Source organism: Balearica regulorum, chromosome W, assembly GCF_011004875.1.
Source record: "Balearica regulorum gibbericeps isolate bBalReg1 chromosome W, bBalReg1.pri, whole genome shotgun sequence".
NCBI classification, from domain to species: Eukaryota; Metazoa; Chordata; class Aves; order Gruiformes; family Gruidae; genus Balearica; species Balearica regulorum.
In genome coordinates, this window is record NC_046219.1 from 12,832,952 (window position 1) to 12,853,481 (window position 20,530).

Sequence of the window (20,530 nt, forward strand, 5' to 3'; positions counted from 1 at the left end):
ACGGGGTGCAGACCTTCAGGAGCAAACTGCTCCAGCGTGGGTCCCCCACGGGGTCACAAGTCCTGTCAGCAAACCTGCTCTGGCGTGGGCTCCTCTCTCCACGGATCCACAGGTCCTGCCAGGAGCTTGCTCCAGCGCGGGCTTCCCACGGGGTCACAGCCTCCTTCAGGTGTCTCCACCTGCTCCGGCATGGGGTCCTCCACGGGCTGCAGGTGGAATCTCTACACCCCCTCATCCTCCCTCCATGGGCTGCAGGGGGACAGCCTGCTTCACCATGGTCTTCACCACGGGCTGCAGGGGAATCTTGCTCCGGCGCCTGGAGCACCTCCTCCCCCTCCTTCTTCACTGACCTTGGTGTCTGCAGATGTTCTTACATCTTCTCACTCCTCTCTCTCTGGCTGCAAAAGCGCTCTCTAACTGTTTTTCTCTTTCTTAAATATGTTATCACAGAGGCGCTGATTGGCTTGGCCTTGGCCAGCAGCAGGTCCGTCTTGGAGCCGGCTGGCATTGGCTCTGTCAGACACAGGGGAAGCTTCTAGCAGCTTCTCACAGAAGCCACCCCTGTAGCCCCCCCGCTACCAAAACCTTGCCACACAAAACCAACACAGACCATCTGGGCAGGATGGATAACAAGGTTGCTGAACTTGCAAAACGGGGATAATGAAGAAGAGGTCACCCAACTCTGTACACTGAAGAAGAGGAGAAAGAGGAAGATTTGAGGAGGACGACCCCTGACGACCACCTGAGAAAGAAACTGCGCAGGCGTATCAGGACATTAGCATATATTCAGGAGTTCCCGGAATAATAATGAATATGTATTAAATGTATCAGAAACCTAATGAATATGTAAACTCTTTTGTAATATAAATCACGAACAATTTGTTTCTCGTCGAGACGCACGTTCGTGGAAATATCCCGGTGCGACTCCCAGCGCTGCAATAAAGGATACCTGCTTCATAGTCACATTGGCTATTGAGTGAATTTCTTTGATTCAGATTGGCGACCCAGATGGGACCCTCTCTGCCCGGCTGCAGGACCCATTGAGATTGGGACTCTCTTGGGTACCCCCGGGGATTTCTCCGGAGAGACTCCTCTCCTCAATCGGATCACTGCGGGGGCAGACAAGGACCATCTATTGAAAGGTATTCTTTAAAATATTTTGCTTTTATTTTTATTTGTTTAAGTAACTGTCTGGAGGTATTGGTTGTTTAGGAGTTTAACAGTTACTACTCTGTTTTTGGAACCGGTTGTTTGGTGGCTCCCCGTAGGTCGTTACGTTATAACGCAGGGTTGAGCGTATGCGGGACTGCTAGCGTCTTATTCGCATACATTGGGACAGTAACTGACTGGAGGTATTGGTTGTTTAGGAGTTTAACAGTTACTGTCACACACACACACGCACTTGTAACTGTCTGGAGGTATTGGTTGTTTAGGAGTTTAACAGTTACTGTTACACACACACGCACTTGTAACTGTCTGGAGGTATTGGTTGTTTAGGAGCTTAACAGTTACTGTTACACACACACGCACTTGAAAAGTAACTGTCTGGAGGTATTGGTTGTTTAGGAGCTTAACAGTTACAGTTTCAAGAATTTTCTTTTTTTCTTTCTCAAGTATAACTTGAGGTGTTTGAATTTGTGTGAGTGTGTGAGACGTACAATCACGTACGAAGCGAGTGTGGAGTCCGGATCCGCGGTTCTGTTATCCCGCGAGGGAAACAGCCAGAGAAGGACGAAGCGAATGATTAATGATACCCTTGTGGGTAATTATTTAGATTAATAGTAGCATTGACATGTAAGTTTGGATGTCCTTTATTGCTGTGTTAAAAGACTAACTAAAAATCTGAATGATGCAGCCCCTGAAGTAGAATTGTTGATAAATGTGGGAATCAGAATATTGCTTTTGACACCCCAAAAATATTGTGAATCAATAATCATTTTTGAATGTTTATGGTATAAACAGAAATTGTGAATTCAATCTGGGACAGACATAGAGTGTGCTAAGTGTAAAGTGTGAACCCCTTGAGAAAAAGGAGTGTGCTACCGAAATAGTAAAGATTGTTTGTGGTTGGCGAGATAGTAAAATGGGAAGTAATCAGAGCGGAGAAGTTTTAAAAAACAGCCCAAGAATAAGAATTTGGAATATAATACAATGTTACAATTGATGTTGTTTTGTAGAAGGAAGTTAGAAAAGAACAACAAGAAAATGAAAGAGCGGAGACAGGCAGGGAGAGACAGGGAAAGAGAGGGTAACCTGAGAGCTGCACTGCAGGAAGCGTCAGCAAACTAACTTCAGGGGAGGACGGCAATACCAAGGGGGAGAGGCGAGACCCCTCCAGCACAAAATACCAGTAATACCTTAGGAGATCATCAGTGTGCATATTGTAAAGAACTGGGACATTGAAAATGGGATTGTCAGAAATTTAAGGACCGTTTTAGGGGTCCTGTTCCTATCAGTCCAGAGGTTCTGGAGGAGGCACGATAAGCAGCTCCCTTTCAACCTCAGTTCCCCTGAACTAGGTCCTGAAGGGGACCGGGGGAAACCTCCCCAGCAGAACCCCCGGCTACAGTAGAGCTGGGAAAAAGGAAAATAGATTTTCTTGCAAATACCGGGGCAACTTATTCTGTTAAATACTTATCAAAGAAAATTGAGCGATGATACAGTAAACATTGTGAGTGCCACAGGGAAAGTGGAACAGCGTGCCTTTTCCATCCTTTAAATTTTAAGCTTGGAAAACAATGGATAACTCACCAATTTTTATATATGCCTGAATGTCCTATACCACTCTTGGGACGGCACCTATTGAGTAAATTGGAAATGCAGATCACCTTTAAAGATGGGAAAGTTCAATTATTAATCCCTGAATCTAAAGCCATTGAGGCAAGAGTTTTTATGTTGCAGGAGCAGCCTAAGACTAACAAAGGAATTCCCGAGGAGGTGAAGAATACAGTGACATTTTTGACACGGGCTAATGAGGTCCCGGGTAGATCCAGAAGAGCGAAACCCATAAGAATTATCCTTAAACCTGGAACAAATCCGGTAAGACAAAATAATACCCATTAAAAATAGAGGCCAAAAAGGAATTTAAAAGGTTAATATTCAACTTTATAGAATACGGGTTGCTCATATAATGTGAATCAGAGTATAATACCCCAATTTTACCGGTGAAGAAACCGGATGGGAAGAATTATCGGCTAGTACAGGACCAAATTTGGTTTACCGTACTGGACCTGAAGGATGCATTTTTCTGTCTGCCCTTGGCAGCAGAGAGTCAGAAGCTGTCAGAAAATCCTGAAACAGGCAGGAAAACACAATTAACTTGGACGGTGTTACCTCTAGGACTTAAGAATAACCCTACTATCTTTGGGAACCAGTTGGTCCGAGAACTCGAAACATGGACTCCTCCATCTCAGACAGGGACTTTATTACAATATGTGGATGATTTACTAGTGGCTACAACTACTAAGGAGGACTGTGTCCAATGGACAGTGAGCTTGTTAAATTTTCTGGGATTGAGTGGGTACAAAGTTTCCCAGCAAAAGGCCCAAGTGATTCAGCAACAAGTCACTTACTTACCTCGGATTTGAGATCTCAGGAGGACAAAGAGAACTCAGTAAAGGTTGAAAAGAAGCTATTTGCCGCACACCATTGCCGGGAACAGCGAAAGAACTTAGGACCTTTTTAGGTATGACAGGATGGTGCAGATTATGGATATATAATTATGGACTCTTAGTAAAACCGTTGTATCAATTACTAAAAGATAATCAGTTAAAGTTGACCTGGACAGGAGAAGCAAAAAGAGCCTTTGAACAACTGAAAACAGAACTGATGAGAGCACCGGCTTTAGGTCTTCCTGACCTGTCTAAACCCTTCTGGCTATTTTCTCATGAGAGGCAAGGAATAGCCTTAGGGGTGCTGGCTCAGCAACTAGGCCCTTATAAAAGAGCAGTAGCTTACTTTTCTAAGCAATTGGATGAAATAAGCAAAGGGTGGCCTGGATGTCTACGAGCAGTAGCTGCAGTTATCCTGAATGTACAGGAAGCACGCAAATTTACAATGGGCCAGAAAATTACAGTAATGGTGTCTCATACGGTTTCAGCCGTGTTAGAACAAAAAGGAGGACACTGGCTTTCCCCCTCTAGATTTCTGAAATACCAAGCAATACTAGTGGAACAAGATGATATAACTATAGTCACCACTAACATTGTGAACCCAGCTTCTTTTCTTAGTGGGGAAATCTCGGAGCCGGTGGTCCATGACTGTTTAAAAACGATAGAAGCGGTATATTCCAGCCGTCCCGATCTAAAAGAGGAGCCGCTCCACGATGCCGAGGACTCCTGGTATACAGACAGAAGCAGCTTTGTGAAACACGGAGAACGCCAAGCGGGATATGCTGTGACCACTACCCAAAAGGTAATTGAAGCAAAATCATTACCTCCAGGGACATCAGCACAAAAGGCTGAAATCATTGCCCTAACCCGAGCGTTAGAGCTGGCAAGAGGGAAGAAGATTAATATCTGGACAGACTCAAAGTATGCCTTTGGAGCTGTACATGCCCATGGTGCTATCTGGAAGGGGACTTCTCACTGCTCAAGGAAAATATATTAAACATGCAAAAGAAATTCTAAAGTTATTAGAAGCCGTAAATCTTCCAGAAAAAGTAGCTATTATGCATTCTAAAGGGCACCAAAAAGGTAACACCGACCAAGAAATTGGCAATAAATTGGCAGACTCAGAGGCTAGAAAGGCAGCAGAAAAAGGTAAAATGATGGCAGCCTTAATTCCAGACAGTAAACTTCAAATTCCAAATTCTGATTTAGAGCCAGATAAGTATTCCAAAGAAGATAAAAAAATTAATCAATGATTTAGAAGGTAACAAAGGAAAAGATGGATGGTTTTATGTTCCAGATGGACGAATAATAGTACCCTCTAATTTGTTATGGAAATTAGTTTTAGATGAACATAAGAAAACACATTGGGGTACAGATGCTTTATATAAACAATTAAACCAGAAGCTAGTAAGTTGAAATTTGTACACTACTGTGAAACAAGTAACCCAAAGGTGCGAAATTTGTTTAAAGAATAACCCGAATACCTCAAACAAGATTCAGATGGGTGTAATAGGAAAAGGTAATAGTCACAGACAGTTAAATATAATCGAACAAACTGTTCTAGCAACACGAGTTAGAGGATTAGATCAACCCATACATCCTTTTAAACCCGGAGACTGGGTTTATGTTAAGAATTTCACAGGTAAACCATTGGAAGAGAAGTGGAATGGACCATTTCAAGTGCTGTTAACAACCCTCACTGCAATCAAGATCAAAGAGCAGCCCGCGTGGATTCATTATTCAAGGATCAAGAAGGTCCCTGCATCATGGACTGTGGAACCACAATCACCCCTTAAGATAAAAATAAAAAGGACATTATGATCAATTGGACACTACTCGTGACAATAATAGTCCTGAGCCATGTCAGTCAGGTAGAAGGATGGAATCAAAATCTACACTTCTCTCTAGTCCAAAACATCACTCAGATGCCTAAATATTCCGGCCATGGAATATCCTTAATAGGAGTTCCGCTTCCATCTAATGTCTCCTGGACAAATCCGGTTTATTGGGCAAACACCACCCTTAGAAAAGATTCCCAGTCCAAATGGAACCAGGAATGGAAGGTAGACGTGATGATAGCGAATTATACCTCGAGTAATAGTTGTTTAGTAAGTTCAGGAAAGGGCACCTTTGTAGGAGAATATTCAAAATATAACAAGTCCATTTTTAAATATGACATTGATTGATCCTGTTTTTCAAAGGTTGAACTATACTGGACTCCCGGTCCCATTAGGAACGGGATGGTATTGGCTATGTGGTACACTGGCTATGAAGATATTGCCCCTAGGATGGAAAGGAGCTTGTACTCTTGGAGCTTTAGTTCCTAACATTACTATCGTTGACAAACTATACCCACAGGATGAAAGAATAACAACTTCCCTCAAAAGGATAAAGAAAACTCATAACGCTATAGCAGATAGGTTTACTAAGTTCCATAGTTTTGTAAGGTGGTTTCTCCCATGGCTAGGGATAAGTGAACTAGAAAAAAAAACTATAGTGAACATTTCAGCAGTAATAGAAAACATTGAGAACAAAACCATTGATGCAATACAGGCCTTGCAAATTGAAATAACTAGTCTGTCAAAAGAAGTGATTCAAAACCGAATGGCCCTTGATTTATTATTAGCTTCACAAGGTGGTGTTTGTGCAACCATAAATATAAGCTGTTGTATGTACATAGACCAAAGCAGTAGAATCTCCACAGATTTAGATGAAATCCGTAGACAAAGCGAAATATTGCATAAAATAACTAAAGACGATACCTCATGGGGTTTTGAAGAAATTTGGCACAAGTTAACTTCCTGGCTACCTAATACGACCTGGCTCCGGCAGCTATTTGGTTTTGTCCTGCTTATAGGACTGATGATAATCCTGACTTGTATATTAATACAATGTGCATTTTGGTGTAGTAGGCGAACTTCAGGAGAATATGAGAACTGGAAACAAAATAAGATAAGACACGCAGTAGAGTCAGGGAAATACTTTAAGAGAACATCGCAAAAGAGAATGTATTGTAGGCCTTCTTGCGAAAGAATTCGCAACTTTAATGAAAAGGGGGGAATGAATAGGGGAATCTAATTAGCGTATAACAATTTAAAAAAAAAAAAAAAAAAGAATATAACTTGGCAATACTTGAGTCAGGCCCCACAAACTCAGGCTTCGCCTGTCTCATGCTCCAGTACAAAAGAAAACAATTAATAAAATAGTTGGAATGCAGAAGCAGGATAAGAGAAGCCGTAAATTAGGGAATAGTCCTTGGGTATGAACTAGAAAAAGACACAAAGTTTGAGGCAACCCGATAAAGGGAGGCCCAACATGCCAACAAGCCTGGGACCATCTGGGCAGGATGGATAACAAGGTTGCTGAGCTTGCAAAACGGGGATAATGAAGAAGAGGTCACCCAACTGTGTACACTGAAGAAGAGGAGAAAGAGGAAGATTTGAGGAGGACGACCCCTGACGACCACCTGAGAAAGAAACTGCGCAGGCGTATCAGGACATTAGCATATATTCAGGAGTTCCCGGAATAATAATGAATATGTATTAAATGTATCAGAAACCTAATGAATATGTAAACTCTTTTGTAATATAAATCACGAACAATTTGTTTCTCGTCGAGACGCACGTTCGTGGAAATATCCCGGTGCGACTCCCAGCGCTGCAATAAAGGATACCTGCTTAATAGTCACATTGGCTATTGAGTGAATTTCTTTGATTCAATATGGAGATAACTATAGTATCTCAGTAATTTGGGTGACACATCTGCAACCAAAACTTAAGAAATACATAACTGATAATGCAATATATTTTTGAAGTATGTTACATTATATACAGAACAATTTCTTGCTAGATGAAATAAAACAAGCATTAATTTAACCTTGCAGCAGCTGGAATTCTGAAGTTCATTACTAACCACTACCATCTTTCTATTCTTAGTGCATGTATGGAAGCATGGTTACTTGTATTCATTCGTTGGTCTCTCATTTTATCATTTCTGCCATACATAATCTATATTTCACATTTCCTCTTGAGCTCTTCTGAGTATTCCATCTGATACTTTCCCCAGGAGTTGCACTTTAAGATGCTCAGACACTAAAGCATTTAATTTGAAATTTTGAGGAACTGTATCTACTATGCAACCAATGTGCAAATTGATGTTGGTGGGAAAAAACGTAAGGCTGTGTGCGAGACCACCCTAAACTATTACAAATGAAAAGGTAGATTAACAACAACAAAACAAAAAAAAAACCCAAACCCTTCCTGTTCAACTGCCATGACATAAAAGCTTCCAGCAACATCCTTATGTTTTTTTCAAAAAAACATATTGTAAGACACCAAAAAAGAGCACCATGAAAGTTGCCATTCCCCTCTCCCCACACTGCAAGGAATTATGCATTTTATGCTACTGAAAAGTTTCCTGAAAGCTTTCCAATATTATAAACATGCGATCTAGTGAGTGAAGGAAAATGTTCCATATTAAAGCACATCCAGAAAAAAAGAATGCTTTTGAGCATCAGAAAATAAAATGCCAAAACTCAAGCCATCATCACCACATAGAAAGAATGAGATTTCAAGATGTTCTCTGGAAGTACCTGAGCAGCCTCAGGCTACAAGCACTTGCCTCCAAATATTATATGTATTACACACACACACACACACACTATTTCTTTAGCTAACTGATCAAACCCTTAAATCCTATTAACTTTAACCAAAGAAAAATATATATAAAAGTGACCTCAACATGAAAGCATAAGAGTTAAAAACAACAAAATAAAAGTTTTTTGTCTATGTGAAGGGCAATCCAGGCAATTTCCTCCAGTTCTCATTTCCTGATAGCATGAAATCAGAAAGAATACCCATCACAGTCTTGTACATTGAAAAACTGAAGAAATCCGAGGGGGGGAGGTGTGTGTGTGGAACTACCAGCAAAGCTTAAAAAAAATAAAAAATATTTTAAAATTGATAGATCCATAATGTTAGGATCACTTCCCATCTCATCTTTGTCTACTGGAAGCCTGCTTGCTCTCCTCCATTTTCTAGTGGAGCTAGAGAACATGACATGGCTTACCTGACTCAGATCAGAGCTCTCTGCCAAATTAGTCACTTCCACTTATACATGCGAGCAGCTTCATGAAACACACACACAGAGTCACACAAAAGCAGCAGTAGAAAGCACTCAAACTTGAAGGTCTTTCTGTTTCCAAACATTAGAAAACGAATACAAAGCCCCTCTGCCCCGCGGCGGCGGCGGGCGGGGGGAAATCTTAACAGATCACACCTATAGGAAACTCCAGGATGATCCGTGTGTAGGACAGAAACCATAATGTTAAGGGGGGGGGGGGGGAGTTTACTCCCAAAAGACATAAAAAGACCGTAGACTGCATTCCATGCATGTATGAGAGAGAAGCTTTGTGTTCTGGAGTCTAAACTGAAACCAAAGCAAACAGTTTACAAATGGAGGACAGGGAGATAAAGAAACGAAAAGAGGGAGAGAGAAGGAGACAGAAAGCTGCTCCGGGTGATGGAGAAAGCCACGGGAGAAAACTCCTTCCTTGTCTGACTTAAGAGACATCGTGGAACAGAACAAGGGGGCTTCTTTCTTTCTTCCCTTCTCTTTTTTGAAAGGGGAGCAAAAGCGTGTGTAATGGCTTCTGCTCTCCAGCTGAACGCTGTCGTCTTCCTCCAAATAATGTCCTTCAAAGAAACCACTGCCCCACACACAAACACAAGACAGAGCCAGAAGCCCTGACATCCCAATATCAGGAGAGCGGGGGGAAGCATAAATATCTGTGTGAGGGACCAGCTTTGCAAGAGGGGAAGAGAAGGGGGGGGACGGGGACAAAGACAGAAAGAAGGTCACCCGATTGCCTGAGTCGTGACAGCACAGAGCTTTTCTTTCCTCTGTGGGTCTCCCGTCTCTGACCCAAGTTCACACACATAGCACCATCCAGACATAGCGCGCGCGCGCGCACACAAGCGCGCGCAAACACCCCCACCCCAAAAGCTCTGCTCGTATTTCTTATCTCTCCATATCCTCCTTCAATGTAACAACAAAAATTAATTAACCGCTTTCCTCCTCCCACTACCAGCACCTCCTCCTTCATGCAAGAGACCTCTCTTTCAAACAAAACACGCCGCGCTCTTTTTCTTTTTCTTTTTTTTTTTCCTTTATTCCGCTTTCCTCCCCTGGCCGAATGAATGGATTTCACAGAAACATGGTGGAAAAAACGGCATACACACACGCACACAAGAATGAGAGAATCTCTCTCATGCCAAACCAGAGATGGGTTTTACTTGCAAGAACTTACAGGAGCGTCCCGACGCCACTGCCACCTCCTTCTCTCTGCCTAGCTCTTCTTGTTATTGCTGTGGAAGTTGCTTTGTGAGTCCCGTGCTCCTTGGCAGGCAATGGAGGATCGCCATCTTTTCCCTGATCCCCCTCCCCTTCTTTCACTGGTTTGCTGCGGGTGACCTGAGATATCCGTCTCTCACATTCTGTGTCTCTGAATAATGATCTACCAGGGGGAAGAGAAAGAAAGAAGACAATCTCCTCTCCACACAAAATGCAAGAGCACCAGGGGGTGCAAGAATCCTTTCTAACAACAACGTGCAGGGGAAGAGGAGAAAAAAGAAATAAAACAAAGAGGAAAGAGTAAGAATAAAAAGGAGGAAGGAGATGGGAGAGGAGGGAAGAAAGGAGGAAAACAAGGAAGAGATCAATGAGGCAGAACACATGTAAGAGAAGATGGTAGAGATGGGAGGTGTTGAAAATGAAGGAGATTAAAAGGAGGAAGATGGTAACAAAAAGTTAAGGTTTAGGGCACTGAGTCACTCACAGGCCAGGAAGGAGGAGAAGGGGGAAAGGTCTGAAGAGCCCCTTCCAAGTTGTTGCATTCTCAAAGCTTCCTGTACAGGGGCGCTCAGCAGCTCCTGCGGTGCTGGGGCAGCTGCTTGGGAGGAGCACTATGCTAGGTCATAGTTCTCTTCCAGCCATGGCAAAAAATAGTTTCTGCATGCAAATCTGCCTCTGAGGTGATCCCTCAGACACATCTGTCTAGAAGCTAATCTTCCCTAAGCAAGGTTTTTTACTCTATAAAATTCAGGTGGAGGCATAATGGGTGCTGGAGGTTGCAAAATATAAAACCAGATCTGTCATGTGGCCAGTTTTGAATTCCCCTTCCAACTTACATTTGACATTGAGAAAAGAAACTCAAATTGTCCATTTCTGGCATGTATTTTGAAGTCTTCTCCCAGAAATAAAGACAGGGTCATCTCTATTTTTTTTTGTCTCATAAGCATGTAGAATAATACTATCAAACACCAAAAATATTTCCTAGATTTGTAAAATGTTTTGGATGCAAAATAAGTAATTCTATTTAAAACAACAGGCCTTCCAACCCCAAGTTTCTGCACTTTTGTGACTGATCACTTAAAACCATGGAAAGTAACAATCAAGGTTCATAATGAAATGGTGACATTGTGATGGAGGTAAAAAAGCAAAGACAAAGTTGCCTTACTCCAAATTTTTATTTAGTGTTGCTTGTGTTAATACTAATCATTGTTCCAAGGTACCTCTTATGCACATCTTCCCACATACATACACACACTTATTCCTATAGCACCATCAAATTCTTTCCAGTTTTACATCTAGCACTGGAGAGCATGAGCATGCAGGAGGAGATTAGGGGTTATATGCATACTCACTAAAACAATGTATGGGAGTGAGGGAAAAAACAATTTGAGTGCAAGGGCATGACTAGTATCGGAACATTGCTGGGATTTCCTGAACCCTCAAGCACTGCAATTTATATGGATGGAAGAGAGAATAAAACCATAAAGCCTCTGTCACAGTGAAGGGGAAGATCCCTCCTCTGCTCTGAGGAAGTTTTATCTGAGTGGTGAAGCTGAGATAATCTTCTTAAAGGAACCCAGATTTTATTTGCTACAGAAGAGATCAGCTACATTAGAGCTTTATTCTTAAAACTATCCCAGCTTGTTGTCTCAAAATCTGGGTTCTTCACTCAGTGTGCAAAAAGTCAATCAACACACAGAGTTGAGATAATTGTTTTTATTTCTAGTCTGCAGAGTAAGGTGCCAGCATCTAACACCAGCTGGCACACCGAGTACATCAAGTGTGCCTTTTTATAATAACAAGATGTAGCTGATTGGTGTTCTTAAACTTCCTTAACCGCCTTTCACCCACCTTCACCATACATATGCATTTTACTTTAGGTTTCAAACATTTGGGGAGGTCTCCTAATTAGCATGTTCATTATTCACAAAGGGGTGTACATTTTAGTATTAAAATCAATACAGGTTAGCTAAGGATACGCTATTGCTTGTTACTATTCCAAGGTTAGATATATTGTATATACACTTACAATAAGGAAAGAATACCTTGAAGTGTCCTATTGTTCTAAATCCTTGGTCCACTGAGAGATCCTATCCTGGTTACTATAGTTTCAGAACATACTGTCAAGGATACTTGAGGTGGTGTATACCTTGCACAGTCTTAACCCTTATTTTTCCTACATTGAGCTCAGTTACAGACCAAATTGTAGCAAGTACAAAGCACACAAACAGGGTCTCTCCCATTAAATCTTTCTTTGAGCCATACAATTTGATTACTAAACAGAATCAAATTCTTATCCCTCTTTCCCTTTCCATCCTTCCCCTCTCCCTTCAACAAAGGGTTGTAAGAAATAGGAAGAACAACAATTTCTGGGCAGAAGGAGCACTGTTGGATTTAGTGAATTTAAGGAGGGACTGTCTTTACAGCTGCCAGAACATGCATGTGTTCTGCCTGCAATTTTCTATAAATCATCCTCTTTACAGTAAGAGAACGCCTGGGCTTTGCAATCTTTGATGTACCATCAGCACCAAGGCAGATAATTTGCTTCTTTGTCTTTTAATATTATATTTTAAATTAAAAACAAAACAAAACAAAACAAAAACCCACAACCACAAACCTAAAACATCCGACTTCTATCAAGCTACCCTCCAGGGAAACAATCCCATTTAAAAATGAAGGCTCTTGTGAGAACCTGGCATCAAGCCTAGGAAAAATAGGTCTTCATGGAGGTAGTCTGGAAATGTTTCAACACTCTCCCTTTCCTCCCACTAGTTCCAAGGAATCAAATGCAGTCATGATCTGCCCATTAGTTCTCCTTTAACACATGGTCAAGTTTTGCAAGGAGTTTTCTCTCACAGAAGCCAAGCACTTCCTCATGGATATCGGGAGGAAATTTTTTCAACATAGGTATATTAATTCATAACTTCCTTCTGGGGACTTTCTTCCATCTCACGCTAGTTCTGAAGACTGTTAGCTTATGCTCCACCAAAGAGCAGTCACAGTGGAAAAAAAAGGAAAGAAAAGTTAAAAGAACTCTATAGGACTGTGCAAGAGCCATGGCACTGATTTTATATGGAAACCTGTTCACCTAAATTATTGCAGAGGTGTTGTCCCAAAACTTGGGGTTCATTTACCCGGTGTGCAATATGCCAATATACACACAGAGTAGAGGTATTTTATTGTATATTTGCGCAGATACGGGTGTCCGTCCCAAGACAGTACACCCCAAAGCTCCAAATCAACGGTTATTTATACATACAACATTAACATATTCATCTAATACATATGCATTGTTATTCTGTTAAATGATTGGTTTAGATTTCTCTGCCTAGCACGCAAACTAGAACGCATGATCAGTTCTTTTCTCTGCCTTTATCTTTTGAGTAGATGGTATAATTGGGGTAAGTGGTCCGTGAGTCCGTGGTCCCGATCTCCCTCTGCTGGAATTACTTTTCCCCTAATTTCCCAGTACCTTTGGCAAGTCTAAATGGTTCTTCATGGTTTACTGACTGAACTAGTAATATATCAGTTAAACTTCAGCTTTTAACAACCACAATCTACTTATCAGACAAAAGTACATTATTTAGATATTTCTTGTCTGGCCTTAGACCAGCAGGGGTAGGGCTACACCATGGATTTTGCGGCAGCAGCATGACAACTAATAAATATTTATACCCCTTGCATTTTGGTAATTCTGAAAAATCAATTTGCCAGTGATTCCCAGGCGTAGAGCCTCTTTTTACCTCTCCTGGTAAGGGTCTTTCCTGAACTTTAGGATTATTTCTCAAACAAATCTCACATCCTTGTGTAATACTTTTGGTGATCTTCAACATATTGATGCCTATTGCATATGTTCTCGCCATTTCTACTAAGGCTTCAGCTCCCATATGAGTAGTACCATAAGTTCGTTTCATGAGCTCCCTCATTATTTGAGGCGTAACTATACATTGTCCATCTGGAGTTTTCCACCATCCTTCGGGGGTCTTTATACACTTTAGAAATTCAGCCAGGTTATCTTCTTTCCCTGTATATTCAGGAACATTAACATTAAAAGTTCTTTTCAGGGATTCATGCTGCTATGTTTGTAACTAGAGCAGTTCTTTTCGCAGTCTCATCAGCCTTTCGATTTCCTTTGATTATATCCGTCTGTCCGGATTGATGCGCTCGGCAACGTATCACTATGTGGTGCCCACCAGAGCCGCTCTATCACTCCCCTCTTTCATTAGACAGGGGAGAAAAGGTACAACGAAAAAAAAACTTACGGGTCGAGATAAGGACAGGGAGAGATCATTCTCTAATTATCATCACGAGCAAAACAGACCGAACTTAGAGAGGGAATTCATCTTATTTATTACTAAGCAAAACAGAGTAGAGGAATGAGAAATAAAACCAAATCTTAAAAACACCTCCCCCCACCCCTCCCATCTTCCAGGGCTCAACTTCACTCCTGGCTTCAACCTCCGCCCCCCTTCAGCGGCACAGGGGGACGGGGAGTGGGGGTTACGGTCAGTTCCTCACGCGGTGTTTCTGCCGCTTCTTCATCCTCAGGGGGAGGACTCATCGTTCCCCTGCTCCAGCGTGGGGTCCCTCTCACGGGAGACAGTCCTTCACGACCTTCTCCAACGTGAGTCTCCTCCACGGGGTGCAGACCTTCAGGAGCAGACTGCTCCAGCGTGGGTCCCCCACGGGGTCACAAGTCCTGGCACAGCAAACCTGCTCTGGCGTGGGCTCCTCTCTCCACGGATCCACAGGTCCTGCCAGGAGCTTGCTCCAGCGCGGGCTTCCCACGGGGTCACAGCCTCCTTCAGGTGCCTCCACCTGCTCTGGTGTGGGGTCCTCCACGGGCTGCAGGTGGAATCTCTACACCCCCTCATCCTCCCTCCATGGGCTGCAGGGGGACAGCCTGCTTCACCATGGTCTTCACCATGGGCTGCAGGGGAATCTTGCTCCGGTGCCTGGAGCACCTCCTCCCCCTCCTTCTGCACTGACCTTGGTGTCTGCAGATGTTCTTACATCTTCTCACTCCTCTCTCTGGCTGCAAAAGCTCTCTCTAACTGTTTTTCTCTTTCTTAAATATGTTATCACAGAGGCGCTGATTGGCTTGGCCTTGGCCAGCGGCGGGTCCGTCTTGGAGCCGGCTGGCATTGGCTCTGTCAGACACAGGGGAAGCTTCTGGCAGCTTCTCACAGAAGCCACCCCTGTAGCCCCCCCCGCTACCAAAACCTTGCCACGCAAAACCAACACACACTACCACTTCCTTCGGTCTGTTGACTGCTTCGAGCAATCTCAAAATTTCCTCGCTGTATTTTATAGGGTTTCCTTGTGATGATAATAATCCTCTCTCCTTCCAGATTGCGCCATGTGCATGTATTATTCCAAAGGCATATTTCGGATCGGTATAAATATTGGCTTGCTTTCCTTCTGACATCTCTAAGGCTCGGGTTAATGCAGTTAACTCGACCTTCTTCTCCTTCATGTAGAGGTAACGGAGAGGGTGGATTTAAGGCACTAGACACCTTCATTATGATGTCTTCCTGTTCAAGCAGTATTGCTTGGTATTGTACCATCCTGCTCGGGGATAGCCAATGATGTCCTTTCTGTTCTAACACTGCTACAACAGCATGCAGCACATAAACAGTGATTTTCTGTCCCAAAGTCCTGAACGACTTGTGCCTTTTTCCATGACACTCTATATCCTGATAGCCTCCAAAAGTTCAATAGACTTATGGTTGCTTTTTACATTCTTCAGCTGTGTCCGTCCCCAGCAGTATATCATCTACATACTGTAACAAGGTAACATTAGCTTCCTTACCTTGCCACTGTTCCAGTTCCTTCGCAAGTACATTACCAAAAATCGTGGGGCTGTTCTTGAATCCTTGGGGAAGCACTGTCCAGCATAGCAGCATTTTCCATCCTGTCGTGGGACTTTCCCATTCAAAGGCAAACAACTTCTGGCTTTGTTCTTCTAAGGGAATGTAGAAGAAAGCATCCTTCAAGTCTAATACTGTAAAATAAACATTGGAGTAGTTAACAAAAGTATAGGGGTTAGGCACTACCGGATGGACATCCACTACTATTTGATTGATAGCTCTCGAATCTTGTACCGATCTGTATTCCTGTGAATGTGGCTTCTTAACAGGTAGAATTGGGGTATTATATTCCGACTGGCACTCCTGTAATAGTCCATATTTGAGGAAATTGTTTATAATAGGTTCCAGTCCAACACGGGCTTCCAATTTCATAGGATACTGGTTTTGTCTTACCGGTTTAGCTCCTGGCTTCAATTCTATTATTTTTACCGGTTCAGCCGATTTAGCTTTTCCAGGTTGCTCGGTTGCCCATACAAAAGGGGTTACAGCATCCTCTATCTCAGAAAGAGAGTGGACTGGTACTTCTTTTTCTCCATTTTCCTTTGTCTTCAGTAATTCCTGTAATACATATGTTTGTGCTTCCCAAGTGTTATTTTGTGGAATATGAAATTTTATTTTGTTTCTATCAAAGGTTATTTGCGCCCCTAGTTTGTTTAACAAATCCCTTCCCATTAGAAGCATAGGACATTTTGGCATATATATAAAAATTCATGTACCGACATTTTATTACCAATTTTGCATTTAATCGGTTAAAAGAAAGGTCTAACCTCTCGTTTTCCTGTTGCACCAACTACAGCCATGGAATATTTACTCATAGGTCCCTTACAGCTATTTAATACAGAATAGGTTGTCGCCGTGTCAACTAAAAATTTAACTATATCGTTCCCCAGCTTAACATCAACCAGGGGTTTGGCCGGGCATTCCACTTTCTTAACCCCCAGTCCCTGTCAATCTGAGTCCTCATTGACAAAATTAGCTGTTGGTATTGTTTAATCATTAATCTCCCTGTACCTGAATTCGAGTTCCAGTCTGGCCCCTGAGTTGGCATAAGCTGATCAGGGCCATCCCTAGCATTCTGCCTTTCATTTTCTTCCCTCGCCTTTTCTATAACCATTCTTTTTTCTTCCGGTGTAAATAAGTTATTCAACAATCAACAATCATTTTAAAAGACATATTATCACATATTATCAGGGTTATCTCGATATGACCCTGAAGATTCCTTCCAATTCATCAAATCCGACGTTGTGAATGGTACTTTTACATATACTGGTAAACCATCCGGACCTACTGCCTGGCGAAGGGGGGGGCCTGAATTACAGGATGTCGTTGGGCCCGAGTTCTCCCTGCTATTGGGCTAAAAGCTTCACTACCTCTTTCACTGCCTCCCTCTCCATTATTAACACTTTCTTTACCTGGAGCTACTAACATCTGAATATCTTCCTCCTCCTCTCCCAGCTTCAGGCACCTTTTTCCAATACTGTAAGCAGAACAACACCTCGGTGCCTTCTTCATATCTTTCAGCATCATCATTACATTTGAATCAGAAACCAACAAATTACATTGAGAAATTATCATGAAACACAAAAACAATGAGAAAAATAAATCAACATACAATACTTCATCCCATTTCTCCAACCTCCTACAAAGTAACATCAATTGCAAAAGTGTTTATCCAACCTTCTACAAAATAATATCGATTGCAAAATTGTATTATAATTTAAGGCTCCTTTTTCTGGCCATTTTTCCTCATCGTCCAATTTATACTTTGGCTACCACTGAGTACAATATTCTGTAAGTTTCTTTTTTGTTAGGGGATCCCCTCCAAACTTGCCCCAATGTTTTAAAATACAACCTAGTGGGGAACAAGGAGTTATTACAGACTGTTGGGCGCCCATATTTTTCCTTCCCAAAAAGACCGTTCTAAACCACAATGCCATATACTCCAGTCATCACTGTCCAAACGCAAATGACTATATTTCCCTTACAACAACCAGTACGTTTTAAACCAGATGTATGTGACCCCTTATGTATGCATACAATAACCTTAAACCAAGATTTCATATACTCCAGTCATCACTGTCCAAGCGTATGACCATTTCCCTTATGCATGCAAATAATAACCCATCGAGCAATATCTCTTATAGCAAGCGTTGCACCGTTGTATTGCTTACCCGCTCCGGCTGGGGAGAATACACACGGAGTCCCCAAACAAAGGGTCGGTGCGCGCTGGAGTCCGGAGAGCAGCACCTCCCCACCGGCAGCCAGCAAGTCGATCCGGGCAAAGCATCACGGCAGTCCCGTCATGGGGGTCCCATCTGGGTCGCCAAAAACTGTTGTCCGAAAAGCGGATTCGTTGCCCGGTGCGCAATAAGCCAATTCTCACACACACAGGAGAGATATTGCTTTTTATTCAGGCCTGGGTGCTTGGTGGATTTCCACAAATCAAGCACACCTAAGGCCGGTTCTCTTGTCATATTTATACACAAATGTTACAAATTAGTACACTCCCAGTTACAATGATTGGTTCAGATTTCTTTGCTCAGTATGCAAACTAGAACACATGCTCAGTTCTTGTCTCCGCCTTTATCTTTTGAGTAGGTGGTATAATTTGGGTAGGGGGCTCATGGGTCAGTGGTCGCGGAGACCCTGGCCCAAATTACCTTTCCCCTAGTTTCTCAATACTTCTGGCACTCCCAAATGGTTCTTCAGGGTCTGTTGATCAGACTAACGATTTATTGGTTATGCTTCTACCTCTTAATTGATACATTGTTTGGGTAAATATTAACTAACATAATGGTAGGACTGTACAATAGCCATCCTTAGTAGTACCTAGCAACTATTTACAAAACTATATCTGTGACATCCTTAACTATGGAACTATGAAGAACTATCTGTAACTTCTTAGCTACAGAATCATGATTAACCTTTAACTTCCATGCCAGATGTCAATAACAGTCTCTCAGGGCAGGAGTGATGACATATGCTGTTGGATTGTTGCATGCTATATCCCGAAGTCGCGGCTGGCATATCTGGCGTGATCCATGCTTGCAGTCTGTGGGTTGAAGATGTTGATTTTTGAGGAAGAAGCTGGGCACCAGTTGCTAAGGCCAGTTCTAGTTCCATCAGCGGGGCATTCATCCTTCATTCATTTAGGTAATTCTTACCGTAATACCGTTGATACAGCATATAGCAATGATAACATACAATGACAGGGTTATTTAGCAATTAACAACATACAATTTAATTTATTGGCTATTCTCATCTAAAATCAGATCCCCTTGAGGTACACATTGGACTTCCCCATCCTTTCTCATGACCCACCAAGTGCACCCTGGTCCCTGAGCAAAAACAATCTCACAGATGGTATTTTTTAGCTGAAGCAGGGCTAACCCAGACTGTCTTCCCCAACATAATCTTCATGCGCACTATGGGGACTTTATCTCCTTCTACAGGGCGTGGAAGTTTTGATTAGGCAGGGCCAGCTCGATTGGTAGACTCCCTAGAGTTAGCTAATGAGGTCGTCTTTGCTAAATGTGTGTCCCAGTGTTTGAGGGTCCCACCACCCATTGCTCTCAGGGTAGTTTTTAGCAGTCCATTGTACCTTTCAATTTTCCCAGAGGCTGGTGCATGGTAGGGGATGTGATACACCCACTCAATGCCATGCTCTTTGGCCCAGGTGTCTATGAGGTTTCTGGAAATGAGTCCCATTGTCTGACTCAATTCTCTCTGGGGTGCCATGTCACCACACAACTTGCTTCTCAAGGCCCAGGATAGTGTTCCGGGCAGTGGCATGGGGCACAGGATATGTTTCCAGCCATCCGGTGATGGCTCCCACCATTGTAAGTACATAACGCTTGCCTTGGCGGGTTTGTGGGAGTGTGATATAGTCAATCTGCCAGGCCTCCCCATATTTATAGTTCAGTCATCACCCTCCATACCACAGAGGCTTTAACCGCTTGGCTTGCTTGATTGCAGCGCATGTTTCACATCCATGGATGATCTGTGAGATGGCATCCATGATCAAGTCCACCTCTTGATCATGAGACCATATATATGTTGCATCCCTTCCTTGATGGCCTGAGGTGTCATGGACCCAATGAGCTATAAATAATTCACCCTTAGGCTGCCAGTCCAGATCCACCTGAGCCACTTCAGTCTTGGCAGCCTGATCCACCTGCTGGTTGTTCTGATGTTCCTCAGTGGCCTGACTCTTGGGTACGTGGGCATCTACGTGACGTACCTTTACAACTAGCTTCTCTAGCCGGGCAGCAACATCTTGTCATAATTCAGTAGCTCAGATTGGTTTACCTCTGTGCTGCCAGTTGCTCTGCTTTCCTTGCTGTAACCACCCCCACAGGGCATTGGCCACCATCCATGAGTCAGTATAGAGGTACAGCGTTGGCAACTTTCCTCTTTCAGCAATATCCAAAGCCAGCTGGATGGCTTTCACCTCTGCAAACTGGCTCGATTCACCTTCTCCTTCAGCAGCTTCTGCGACTCGTCATGTAGGACTCCATACTGCAGCCTTCCACCTCCGATGCTTTCCCATGATGCGACAGGACCCATCAGTGAACAGGGCACATGGCTTCTCATTTTCTGGTAGTTTATTATACAGTGGGGCTTCTTCAGCAACATGTCACCACCTCCTCTGGTGACATTCTGAAATCTTTGCTTTCTGGCCAGTCTGTGACCACTTTC

At 42.9% G+C, this 20,530-nt stretch overlaps 1 protein-coding gene and 1 long non-coding RNA gene across 10 annotated transcripts in view; one reads left to right on the plus strand and one right to left on the minus strand.

Annotated features, from left to right (window-relative positions):
- Positions 1-10,361, minus strand: part of LOC142599142 (zinc finger protein 462-like) — a 149,780-nt gene extending 139,419 nt beyond the window's left edge. For 5 of the 9 annotated variants that reach the window (XM_075738835.1, XM_075738833.1, XM_075738832.1 and 2 more), the window contains exon 1: positions 9,919-10,360. The gene's annotated coding sequence lies outside the window, so the exon portion shown is untranslated. Of the gene's footprint in view, positions 1-9,918 lie in introns of all 9 variants that reach the window. The other 4 variants (XM_075738831.1, XM_075738836.1, XM_075738834.1 and 1 more) reach the window with 2 other exon arrangements.
- LOC142599245 (uncharacterized) overlaps positions 1-20,530 on the plus strand; it is an 830,374-nt gene that overhangs the window by 671,247 nt on the left and 138,597 nt on the right. The window lies entirely within an intron of this gene.